Raw genomic sequence first — 12990 nt, forward strand, 5'->3', positions numbered from 1 at the left:
TTCTGGTTAATTCATTAATCCTTTCTTTTGTGAGCTGTAATCGGCTCATTTCTGAATTTTTCTAATTCTGATTTAATGTTGTTTTTAACGTCTCATATTGTTTTCTCAACATCATTTCATTCATTTTAAAATGATTTTCATATGTCGAGTATATCTTTCTAGTGTGGCTTCATTGTCTACAGGGTTATTCTGTTTTTATGGCCATCTTTTCTTGTAGTTACTTGCATGGTATTTCACTTCAGTAGTTTTTGTGTGTTCATTTTTGTGTGCATTTAAAAGAATCACATAGCATTTTTAGAGTTGGAAAATACTTATCTGAAATGAAAAATATACTGAATGGGATTAACAGCAGAATAGATACTAAAGAAGAAAAGACTGGTGAATGTGAAGGCATAGCAATACAATCTATCCAAAATGAAACATAAAAATAAATTAAGAAAAAAAATCAACAGTGTTAGTGGCCTGTGGGAAAATTTCAAAAAGGCTATGTTATGTGTAATTGGAATCACAGGAAGAGATAGGGGAAAACATTTAAAGAAATATTGGGTAAAAAATGTCCAAATTTCACAAAAGTAGAAACCTACATATTCAAGAAGCTCAATACCTCCCAAATAGAAATGTGAAGAAAACCATACCAAAGCACATAATAATCATATTGCTGAAAATCAGTAATAAAGAAAAAAAATTTAATGCAGAGAAAAAGGGTACATAACATGCAGAGGAATAAAGCTAGGAATGACATCAGACTTCTCAAAACTAAGCAAGGCAGAAGACAATGAAAGAAAATCTTGTTTTGAAAAAAGTCAACCTACAATTTTACATCTAGAGAAAATATCTTTCAAAACTTGAGGTGATATGCTTTATCAGACTAAAAACTTGAGAAATAGCATCACTAATAGACTGCATTACCAGAAATTGTAAAGGAAGAAATAGAAAAGAAAAATGCCCAAGATGGACATTAAATGAGGAGCATGGGAAATAGATGTATCATTGATTTAAAAAGGGAGATAAGAAGAATTGCTGTTTCAAACTGCATTTGCATTATGTCTAATGATGCCAAAAAAAATAAAAATAAGATTCATATATAAGAGAGTCCTCTGACTCATAGAAGGAAGTAATTTACTCATATAAACTAGGTATAATGTAAATAAGAAATAAAAAATATGAGAAAAGGTATATTTTCCTTGCCCCCATCTTATTGTGTCTCATGTAAGAAACCTTTTCAGATAAGTTATACTTTCATTTTGAGATCATAGTTTTATGAAAAAGAAATTGAATATTTAAACAGAGATAAGCTCCTTAAACCAAAAATTATTATGGCATTTGAAATTATAAGTGAAAAAGCTACTGAAACATTTTACAGGATGAATTATTGTATAGCATTGGCTAGAGTGCAACAAAATACTAAACCATATACAAATTACAGTGTTAAATACCTGCTGGAAGAAAAGTCACTGAAAGTAATCAGGAAAGCTCCATTTTCCAAACATAGTAACTTTTTGAATGAAAGATTTAATTACAAAGATGAAGACTGTATTGATGTCTATAGAATTGTAATTGTTTCTAAAAATGCACAGGTCTACAGATTTTGCTGGACATGCTCTTTTGCTTGCATTTGTCTAGTATCAGCACCAAGTAATCATCAAATATCTTTTATTTGAATATTTGGCATTAAATGCAAGTTGCACTAAAATATTAACATGTTAAATAAATATTTTGAACATCATAATTTATTTTAGAACTCCTGTGTTGACATTTGCATCAATGGTTCAAAAACAATAGTGAGTAAAACTGCTAGCATGCATCCAGTCATTGTATTTTTCCTTGAACGTAACAGCTATTTAAAAACAAAACAACAGTTTAATTTGAAAATGCCTTTTAAAAGCTTACTAAGATCTACTGGTCATGCACAGTTGCTAATGCCTTCAATCCCAACACTTTGGGAGGCTGAGGGGGGAGGATTCCTTGAGACCAGGAATTCAAGACCCAGCCTTGGCAACATAGCAAGACCCTGTCTGTACAAAAAAAAAAAAAAAAGAAATAGCCGGGCATGGTGTTCCATGCCTGTAATCTCAGCTACTGAGGAGATAGAGGTGGGAGGATCACTTGAACTCAGGAGTTTGAGGCTGCAGTGAACCATGATTGTAGCACTGTACTCCAGCTTAGGTGACAGAATGAGACACAGAAAAATAAATATTCATTTTATTGAGTGCACATTCTTTTAACATTTTGTGTGAATGGCAAATATGAATAATACTGAAGTACAATATCTTCAGGAAAAGCATTTGTGTAATTCTTTGAGTTGCAATCTCAAATAGGGGCTTTTTTCATAGTTTTAGTTGAAACAATAAGTATGATTATTTATTCTGAGTATTTAAGATATTTTCTTGAACAGAAATGAAGTCTATTACCGCAAGGAAAATAATGAAAACAATTTGATGACAGTGTTAAAAAATCAAACCACAGCTAACTCTTCTCTTTAGAGATCTAGATTTGCCAGACCTGAAATTTACACCGTGTGTGTGTGTGTAGAGCGGAGGATGGTGGTGGTGGTGGTGGTTCATATTTAAGAGAAAAAATACAAAATAAATACAAAATTAGGTTTAAAGTATTTATTTAGAATAAGAAAACATCAGTGAGGTAATTCAGATGCCTTTCTTCTGAGGTCTCTTTGGGCAATTTAACCAGGCATGTTTACACAGAAATGCTTCTGACTGAAACCTGGCTTCCATTCTGTACCTAGGACTCATTACTACTCCCAGAAACTCCCTGCACTTACAGGGTCTCGTGAAAGTGAGGGGACCTGAAATTGAAATTTTATCAGGTGCAAAGTAAATCACTCTGACTGTTTCCATTAGAATATGTTTCTCATGATATTATCTGATAGATGTAAATTTAACTAATGAAGTTTTTAAAACCTGTGAACTGCTTAATTTTTACAAACTGAAAACACCTGCATAACTAATATAACGCTCAAGAAGCAGAACTTGAATGGCATCCCAGAAACTCTTTGTGCACCCTCCACTCACTTCATGCCTCCTGTATCACCAAAGATAACTGCTATCCTTATTTCAAATTACTGATTTTGTACTTTATACAAATGGAATCACAAGGTATTCTATTGTGTCTGACTTTTTCTTAACATTTTGAGATTCATCCATATTTTATAGTGGTAGACCATTTTCATTGTATTGTATTCCATTGTGTGGAATATTATTGTCTTTATTAATGAACATTTGCATAGTCTCCAGCTTTTTGCTATTATGAAGAGTGTTCTATGAACATTCTAATTTATGTCTGTTGGCAAATGGATGCATCCATTTTCTCGTGGGTAAACACTTAGAAGTGGAATTGCTGAGCCATGGGATATGCATATATTCACCTTTAGCAGATACTGCCAAACAGTTGTCCAAAGTGGTTGTACCAATTCAGACTCCCACCAGCAGTGTATGAGAGGTGTGATTGCTCCACATCTCTGCCTACTCTGTTACTGTCCATCTATTTCATTTTAGCCATTTTGCTAGGTACGCCATAGTATTACATTATCATTTTAATCTACATTAGGCTGATAACTAAAGAAGCTGAGACTTGGATATCTTCTTTTCTGAAGTGCCTTTAAAAATCTTTCACCTGTTGTTTACCTCCTGGACCCTCTAATTGGGTTTCTTATTAATTTATATTAGTGTTTTATATAGTCTGGAAGATACCAGTCCTTTGTCAAATATATTTATTGGAAATACTTTCTTTCACTCTTGTGAGTTGCCTAATCATTCTTTTAATGCCTAATAAATCTATCAACCTTTAATACAGGCCAGTTGCTCATGTAAAAAATTTTTATGGTTATTTTGTCTTTGCTTACATATAGTAAAGGATTGAGCTTGTCCAAAGAAAGCTATGGCCCTTATCCCAGCAGGTAATCTGCAAACCCTTGGAATGTCCTGCTTCATGACAGTATCTTTGTTTACCTGGATGCCTTGGTCCATGCCAGTTGTTAGTTCATTCTTGTACTGCTATAAAGACATAACTAAGACTCAGTAATTTATAAAGATGAGAGGTTTAATTAGCTTACGGTTCTGCAGGCTTTACAAGAAGCATGATGCTGACATCTGCTCAGCTTCTGGTGAAGCCTCAGGGAGATTTCAATCACGGTAGAAGGAGAAGAGGGAGCAGAACCATCACATGGGAAAGCAGGAGCAAGCGAGAGTGGCTGGGGGGTGCCACACACTTTTAAATGACCAGATCTTGCGAGAACTATTGCAAAGACAGCACCTAGCCATGAGGGATCTGTCCCCTTGACTAAACACCTCCCATCGGGCTCACCTCCAGCACTGACGATTACAATTCAACGTGAGATTTGCGTAGGGACAAATACCCAAACTGCATCACCAGTCTATGCTAACACTGTTACTTATGGTTGGGACCTTGGGTCATGTAGTACCACATTGACCTCTGGAGATGCTGGCAGCTCCAAGGTCAGCAATGTGAGAAGTGAGTCATAATTACGCCATTGATACCCTCCCCACACCCACCTCCAGTCCTCTAAAAACAACGGACACCAAGGTTTGGTTGAGCTTCCCTGGTTCCATTGCCATAAGGTTCCATTACATCTTTGCTAGAAGTAAGCACTGTTCACGCAACTCCACTGGAAGACAACTGGAAGCTCTGTCTGTTCTCTCCTGGACCCTGCCCTATATGCTTCCTTCTATTTAATTTTAATCTATAACCTTTTGATATAGCAAACTATGAGTATAATAACTTTGCTGAGTTCTGTTTGTCTAGTGAATTACTGAACCTGAGGGGGGTTTTGGGGAACTGTTGCCTATCAAAGGTCATGCAAATGTCCTCGTTTTAAGGCTTTGTTGTTATGCACATTTGGTTATGCCATCACTCTAGAATCACTTTTTGTGCACAATGTGGTATATGAATTACAAGATACATTTTTTTCCTTATGTGACATTCATTTCATCTTGCATCATTCATTGAAAAGACCACCTTTTCTCACTACATTGATGTCACTTTTGCCATAAATCAGCTGATCTGTATGTTTTTATATTATTTTCTATTCTGTTACATTAGTTCATCTTACTGTTTTGAACAAATATGTCTCAATTACTAATTCTTTATAATGGTACTTCAAATCCATTAAATCCTCCAGCTTTGCTCTCCTTCAAAATTGGCCTGGCTATTTGTGGCCTTTTGTATATCTATGTAAACTTTAAGCTTGTCTTTTTTTTTTTTTTTTTTAAGACCAGGTCATGCTTTGTCACCTAGGTTGGAGTGCATGGCACGATTTTGGCTCACTGCAATCTCTCTGCCTCCCAGGCTCAAGCAATCGTTCCACATCAGCCTTCTCAGTAGCTGGGACTACAGACAGGTGCCACTATCCTTTGCTACTTTTTTTTTTCTAGAGACTGCGTCTTACTATATTGCCCAAGCTGGTCTTGAACTCCTGAGCTCAAGCGATCTGCCCCCCTTGACCTCCCAAAGTCCTGGGATTACAGGCGTGAGCCATTGTGCCCAGCCAGCTTGTCAATATAAATATTTTAATCTCCTGGAATTTTGATGAGGGTTATATTGAATTGTAAATTAACATTTTTACATCTGATATCTTTACAGTATTAAATCCAGTAATCCTTGAACACAGTATATACTTTCACTTATTTAGATATTTAATTTCTCTCAATACTGACCTGTAGTTTTCAGTGTAGAGATGTTGTACATTCTTCCTTCAGTTTATTCCTAGGTATCTGAAAGGTTTAAAAATGATGCTATTGTAATTTATAATATAATTTTTTGTATGTTAAACCCAAAAGAAACTACTGCGGTAGTTAATCGTGATGACTATTAACAGCAATTTTCCTAATTGCAAAGACAACATTAAAAAAGCAATTTTATTTCTATATGCCAACAACAAATAGAAAAATTATAAAAAAGATAGGCTGTTTTATTTGAAAAATATTTTTCTTTTAATACATGAGTTAGAAGGATCTGTGGAATTTGAAAGTAATTTTTTGTTTGAGGCCGGGTCTTGCTCTGTCACCTAGTCTAGAGTACAGTGGTAGGAACATGGCTCACTTGCAGCCTCGACCTCCTGGGCTCAAGTGATCCTCCCACCTCAACCTCCCAAGTAGCTGGGACTACTGGTGCGCGCCATCATGCCTGGCTAATTTGTGTGTGTGTGTATGTGTGTGTGTGTGTGTGTGTGTATTTTTTGTTGAGACAGGGTTTCATCATGTTGCCCAGGTTGGTCTTAAACTCCTGGGCTCAAGTGATCTGCCTGCCTTGGTCTCCCAAAGAGCTGGGATTATAGGCATCAGGCACCATGCCTGGAGGAAAGTAATTTTTAAAATAATTATTTTCTTAGAATTTTCCCCGAAATGTCCTTTGCAATCTATTTCCAGTGTTATGTGGAAAAACAATGTAAAAATGTAATTCATTGGTAGTCATTTTGGTAGGAAGATACATTCCAAAAAATGGATAGACACACATGTTAACTATCGAATGATGTAATGATTTTTATAGAGTTCAACGTTCCTTTTAGAACTCCAATAACTGTGTTTATTTAATCTGCTTACTGATGACTGCAATTAGGGGTCACTTTATCTTAGAATAATTAAATATATTATGACATCACAGTTTAATCCATTAAATTGTTACTTTCAGTTTGCCAACAAGTTCTTATGGTCTGGTTATCTTATGATTAAATCAGCACAAAATATATTTCACGGCCGGGCGCGGTGGCTCACGCCTGTAATCCCAGCACTTTGGGAGGCCGAGGCGGGCGGATCACGAGGTCAGGAGATCGAGACCATCCTGACTAACATGGTGAAACCCCGTCTCTACTAAAAATGCAAAAAATTAGCCGGGCGAGGCGGCGGGCGCCTGTAGTCCCAGCTACTCGGGAGGCTGAGGCAGGAGAATGGCGTGAACCCGGGAGGCGGAGCTTGCAGTGAGCCGAGATGGCGCCATTGCACTCCAGCCTGGGTGACTAAGCGAGACTCTGTGTCAAAAAAAAAAAAAAAATATATATATATATATATATATATTTCACTTATTTATAATTATTCAAGTTTTATTTTCTAAGTAGCAGGCAAATCTTCAAGGAAACCTAATTATAACAAAACAATATGTCATATTTCTATTTCAATTGATGTAAATTTTAATTCCTGATTTCTCAAAAAATAATTAGAGCTTTACCATTTCCCAAATATAAAAAGAAAAATGTCCTGGATATCAATCTACAGAAAGGCATGAAGCTGCAAAGGGCAGAGGAGTAGGAGATGATATGTCAAATCAAATAGACCAGTGTATCAATTATAGCTCAAAGATGGAGACTCTCTTGGGTGAACCCATAATTCTACTAGCCATACTCTTTGATTAGACTACACTGGATAATAAGACATCTCTCTAATTAGTTCCCTAAACTTAGATATCTTAATTATTTGCCTACAGAGTTTTATAAGTCCTTTTGTAATAAGAAAACAAAATGGACATTTCTGGACTATATCATTTTGAACATTAAATACACATTGTATTTGATATCCAAGTGTAACACTTACCTGGCCTCTCTCTCCCAGCTGTGGCTGACCTTTAAAACTGGCACGGTCATTAGATTGAAGACTATAGCAGCTCTTTTACCTATACAAGTGGTTTCCACAAAAGGAGCCTGTTAAAGAAAACTGAGTCAGAAACAAGGCAGCACTTCTGGTATCCAGAAGGATGCTTTTGCTCTGAACAGGCAGCTGCTCTTCTCCAAGATCTCTGGCATGCTTGCCCACAGAGACGAGCTGTGTAGCATCCATCATCCAAAAAGGTGGCAGGAACACCATTTGCACAAGTCAGAATGAGGAAAGGTAGGAGACTTAGGATGTGAGGCTTGAGAGAAAAACAGTTGACAAAGCAGCAGCAAAATTCTCCTAGTATACACAGCCTATTTTCCTGAGGGGAGTCATATAGATGCAAAGACATCTATAGCTACAGGAATTTTTTGTTTGTGCTCTTTTAATATTTACTTTTATCTCACTATTTGTCACAAACACGTAATGAACATTGGTATGCATATATCTGCCTCCTCCACTGGACTCTGAGAACCCACATGCCTAGAATCTTGTACATGGTTGGAACTAAATAAACCACACTTTCAGATGTATGCCAAGCTTTAAAATAGACGATTGTAATGTTTATACCTACATACATGACTTTTCAAAAGATCTTAACAAGTGGGTACGTAAGTCCCCTCTCAGTGATGTGTTAATTTTTTAAATATTTGTAAATTGTGTTCTGTGCTGAAACAAACTGGAAAAAAACAAGTTTTACAAATTTACTGAGCAAAACGAAAATGTGCCTCTCTACTAACCTAGCCAATGTGGAAAACTCTATAACACTGCAAATTATTTGGAATTAATATAAATCATGAATTATAATATTACAGTTGCATTTGGGCTAATTTGCATTATTCTGACAATGTCAGAAAATTATATGATTCAATTATTTCAAGCAAAATCATGGTTTTAGTGCATATGTTTGACAATTCTATTTTTACAACTAATGAAGCCAACTGTCTGATACAAAATCTGTCCTAGAAAATACCTATGTGGAGAGTTATGGATTTAAAATACAATAAAATGTTTTAAAAATTTGATTAAAATGCTAAACGGCTTAAAAAAAAACCCCGTTAACAAAACCGGTCCTTAAGGTACATCTCCTAACACATAAATCAGGAAATTGAAACATAAATGGACACTGAAGAATATGGACACGTGAACTGTACTGGCATCTTCCTCATCCTTTTCCTCTCAGTCTCCCCCATCTCAGTACACGGTGCTAGGACCCGAATGGTTGTGTTAGTTGCACCTCCACCCCCTTGTGCCATAATTCTTATGTTGAGGCCTAATCCTCAATGTGATGGTATCTGGAGGTGAGTCCTTTGGGAGATGACTTATAGTCTTGTAAAAGAGACCCCAGAGTGATTCCCTTGTCCCTTCTGCCATGCGAAGACAGCAGAAACATTTATGAATGAGGAAAATACCCAACACAAAATTTGCAAGCACCTTGATCATGGGCTTGCCTCCAAAACTGTGAGAAAGAAATTTCTGTTGTTTATAAGCCACTACTCTAAGATATTTTTGTTCCAGCAGCCCCAAAGGGCTTAGACAAATGGTAATTCTTACAATAGTTTAAGACAAAAACCATGCTGTGATACCTGATGCTTGCCTTTCTCTCACATTAAAATCTTGAGTAAACTTTGTTAGCTCTGTGTTCACAATACATCAGAATGTGCTAGTTTTTTTTTTATTTTTTAAACTAGTTAATACCCATCATTTCTAGTTTGGATTATTACAATAATAGTTAATCTGAAAGTGTTTATTCCTTCAATTGTTCATCTACCCACTACTGGAACAAACCACTTAAACCAGACACTGTTCTGGGTTGTTTAGTACACAGGAAACTGTCTTTTTGGACTCTACAAAACAAATACCTCTTATCCATCCTGAATCTTACTATAGTGCACTGTCCCAGGACATGAGTGCCAGAGCACTAAATATACTTAATATGAGAAAATAATTCTAATACCCAAGTAAAAAAATCATTTTCCAAGATGGGCTTCCAATGCTTTGCTTCTAAATCCAACTAACTTGGAAAACCTAATTGGTATGTATAATAATACATATCAATAATATTCTGATGATTGATCACCATCGGTAAATGATTCTAGTCAAAAAGAATAAAAAGAAATGAATGAAATTCCTATATAAACTTTTTTTTCAACATAAATGAAGACGTTTTGGCCTTTACATGTCTAAAAGTGAAGAGAGAAAACTGATGTTAGACTTTGACTCTAGCAATAAATAATATTTGTTCATGAAAATCTAATTTAAAAAAATGCCCAAGCTAATTAAGAAATACATTTCAATAAAATGTTACTTTTTGTATTTATTTATTAAAATTGGGATATTTATGTTATTTTGATCAGCTGAACACTAATAATAGTTGTAATGATACAAAAAATTCCTATGTTAACATTTAGAAGATTATGATCACAGGATATGCACAAAATTTAAATACAGTTGTCTGTTGGTATATACCTGGGATTGGTTCCAGGGTCTCCCGTCTACCAAAATCCTCTCATACACAAGTTCTGCAGTCAGTCCTGCAGAACCTGCTTACAGTAAAAGTCAGCTGTCCTTGGGTTTCATATACAGCAAATACTATATTTTTGATCCTCATTTGGTTGAAAAAAATCTGTGTGTAAGTACAATTCAAACCTGTGTTGTTCAAGAGACAACAGTATACACATATTTTTTTTTGCTGCAGGAAAGGATAACCAATAAGGCTTATGCCTAAAACCGTACTACACAGAATTCTTGTCAGTCAGGGTTTCTCAACAGCTCACTATTGAGATGTTGAGTGGGTTAATTCCTTATTGTTGGGGGTTGTCTTTTGCAATGTAGGATATTTTGCAGCATCCTTGGCATGTTCCCACTAGACAACAGTGGCATCCCATTCCCTAGTTTATGAAACCAAAAATGTCTCCAGACATTGCCAACTGTCCCCTGGGAGGCAACAGTCCCTTGCTGAGAACCACTGCTGTAGAGAATAGAATAGTCATACAATGTAAAACTTTGACTATCAAAATGGATTTTAGTATCAAACTACTATGGTATTTAATTCCATTTGATAGCATTTAAAACAGTGATAGTTATTGTAAAATATTTTACAGTGCACTGGAAATTACATTATTTACCATTATTTAAGATAATGGTCAAGAACTTTAAATGATCCACTGGTTGAAAGCATCCTGTAGTTTATGGGAAAGGTGAGTAACACACATTAACCTTCACTTAAGAGTTTTTTTTTTTGGAAATTGAGTTTTGCTCTGTCGTCCAGGCTGGAGTGCAGTGGCACAATCTCAGCTCACTGCAGCCTCCGCTTCCTGGGTTCAAACAATTCTCCTGCCTCAGCCTCCCGAGTAGCTGGGACTACAGGCGTGCACCACCATGCCTGGCTAATTTTTGTATTTTTAGTAGAGACAGGGTTTTACCATGTTAGCCAGGATGGTCTTGATCTCCTGAGCTCGTGATTCGCCTGCCTCGGCCTCCCAAAGTGCTGGGATTACAGGTGTGAGCCACTGCACCCGGCCCCAATTAAGAGATCTTTTGCAAACCCTAATATGGCACTTTAGAACACTATACGTTTATCTTATATAGTTCTAAGACTTTTTTCCTTTTGATGAATATATTAAGTTCTTGAAAACTATCTTTCTTGATAAACGTCTAGAAAATTTAACTGAAAAGATCAGTTTTTAAACAAATGTAAACTACTTAGATGCAAAGCAAACATTTTTCAAAATTCAAATTGCGTAGACTAGTAACCGCGTTTTATTTCCATGTTTCAAGCGATGTCTATACAATTCCAAGCATCTGGAGGCTGAGAATAGTTTAGGAACTCCAAAGACCTATTCCATACAAAGAAGCAGTACAGGTACCTCCTTAATCCTGTTACTAGTTACCTAAATAGTGTCACTATGCCCCGGTGCTCTCAGCTTAATCAGTTTAATGACAACTTATGTAGTATTTTTATTGTTTTAAACCAATTCTACATGGATTGTCTAGTATTAATCGAACAAATTCATGAGGCAGATAGAAAAGATGTCAGAAAGAAAAAAATTGTAGTTAAGTAATAACTCCCTTTGTTTACAATTCAGCAGCAGCAGCAGCAGCCTCACAGCTGAACTACAGCACAGGTCTCCAGAACCATCACCAAATTCCTTTTCCTAAGAATATCTCACTTGAGCTTTTAACTCTATATTACATGGAGTTTGGGAATATTTGAAAGCAAGTTAAATAAAATTCCCACCAAAGGTAGCATAAGGCACTAGGTAGAAGCAGCCAAACTTAAGTACAGTAAGTCAATTTCTACAAAGCTTTGAAGATTTCAATTTGTGTCTGTATTCAATGCAAATCGTTACAAAATCACGTGTTTTGAATTTATTAAATTTCTCAAAGTTTTTCAAAATCTGAGTTCTTCTAAGAAATTTTTTTTTGTAACAAATACCTGTTACAATCAAACAATACTGAAAGCATTGGTATAGATGTTTCTTATTCACCTGCTGTAAAGAGTTGATCTACACATGCCAGTGACCATGGTCTTCTAAAAGCACTGTTCAATCCCTAAAATTAACTCAGTTAAGACTCAGATGTTTTAATAACCTATCGGGAACCACCTGTCCCTCAGACTAAAAATCACTTCTCATTTTAACTATTCTAGCACTAAAAGTGAAAAGCATGATAATAATGTAATCACTGGCGCTACCTAAACAGTCTGGGTCCCCTAAAACTCATCCCTAAACACAGTGCTTTCCTGCGGCATCTGCACCTTACTTTCACAGTCTGGGGTGACTGAGTCAACGTAACCGTGCGGAGCGCCAAGCAGCCCCGGGTCCCCAGGGCTACCGCCAGGGCAACGCTTCGCGGCCCGCCGCCTCAGAGGCGGCGCCGGGAAATCCGCCTCGCGGAGAGGAACCGCAGGGCTCTGGGGCCTGGCTGTGGCAGCCAGCGGGGAGCAGAGGCAAGCCTGGCAAGCTCTTTCCGGCTTCTTCGTGGCGCTTGAGGCAGACGTCCTGGCGACACCAGGCCGCGTCGGTTCCCCTTCATCCTATCTTTCCCTTTAAGACGTTGGCTTGAGAACTTTTTTCTGTGCCCACTCAAGAAAATTTTAAATGCTTTTACACACACAACCCCAAAGATGAAGCTCCAACCAGCCAGCCACCACTCGCGCCTTTCCTACCGTCTCCCCGCAGGCCCCACCCCCTACCGTGAGGCGCACGAGCTGCGGGGAACACAAGCTCGGTCGGGCACTCCCAGGCCTCGCCCCGCCCCCAGGCGCGCAAGCAACCCATATAAGGCGGGGGAGGCAATCGCGCCAGCTCTGCCTCCGCCTCGCGCGCCCTTCGGAGGAAAGGAACTGCAATAGACTTCCTCAGTTCATTTC

General features: G+C 37.3%; 1 long non-coding RNA gene across 2 annotated transcripts; it reads right to left on the reverse strand.

Moving 5' to 3' along the window:
- Positions 1-1580: 1580 nt before the first annotated feature.
- LOC126948221 (uncharacterized) lies at positions 1581-12872 on the reverse strand. 2 transcript variants are annotated; one of them, XR_007723371.1, is made up of 4 exons: positions 12814-12872; positions 7560-7666; positions 5691-5747; positions 1581-4010 (listed from the first exon to the last, which is right to left on the reverse strand). It is a non-coding gene; the product is annotated as an uncharacterized LOC126948221 (long non-coding RNA). The 2 variants fall into 2 exon arrangements; XR_007723370.1 differs by lacking the exon at positions 1581-4010 and having other exon boundaries at positions 5690-5747.
- Positions 12873-12990: the final 118 nt, after the last annotated feature.

This window comes from Macaca thibetana, chromosome 2, assembly GCF_024542745.1.
Source record: "Macaca thibetana thibetana isolate TM-01 chromosome 2, ASM2454274v1, whole genome shotgun sequence".
In the NCBI taxonomy this organism is placed as follows: Eukaryota; Metazoa; Chordata; class Mammalia; order Primates; family Cercopithecidae; genus Macaca; species Macaca thibetana.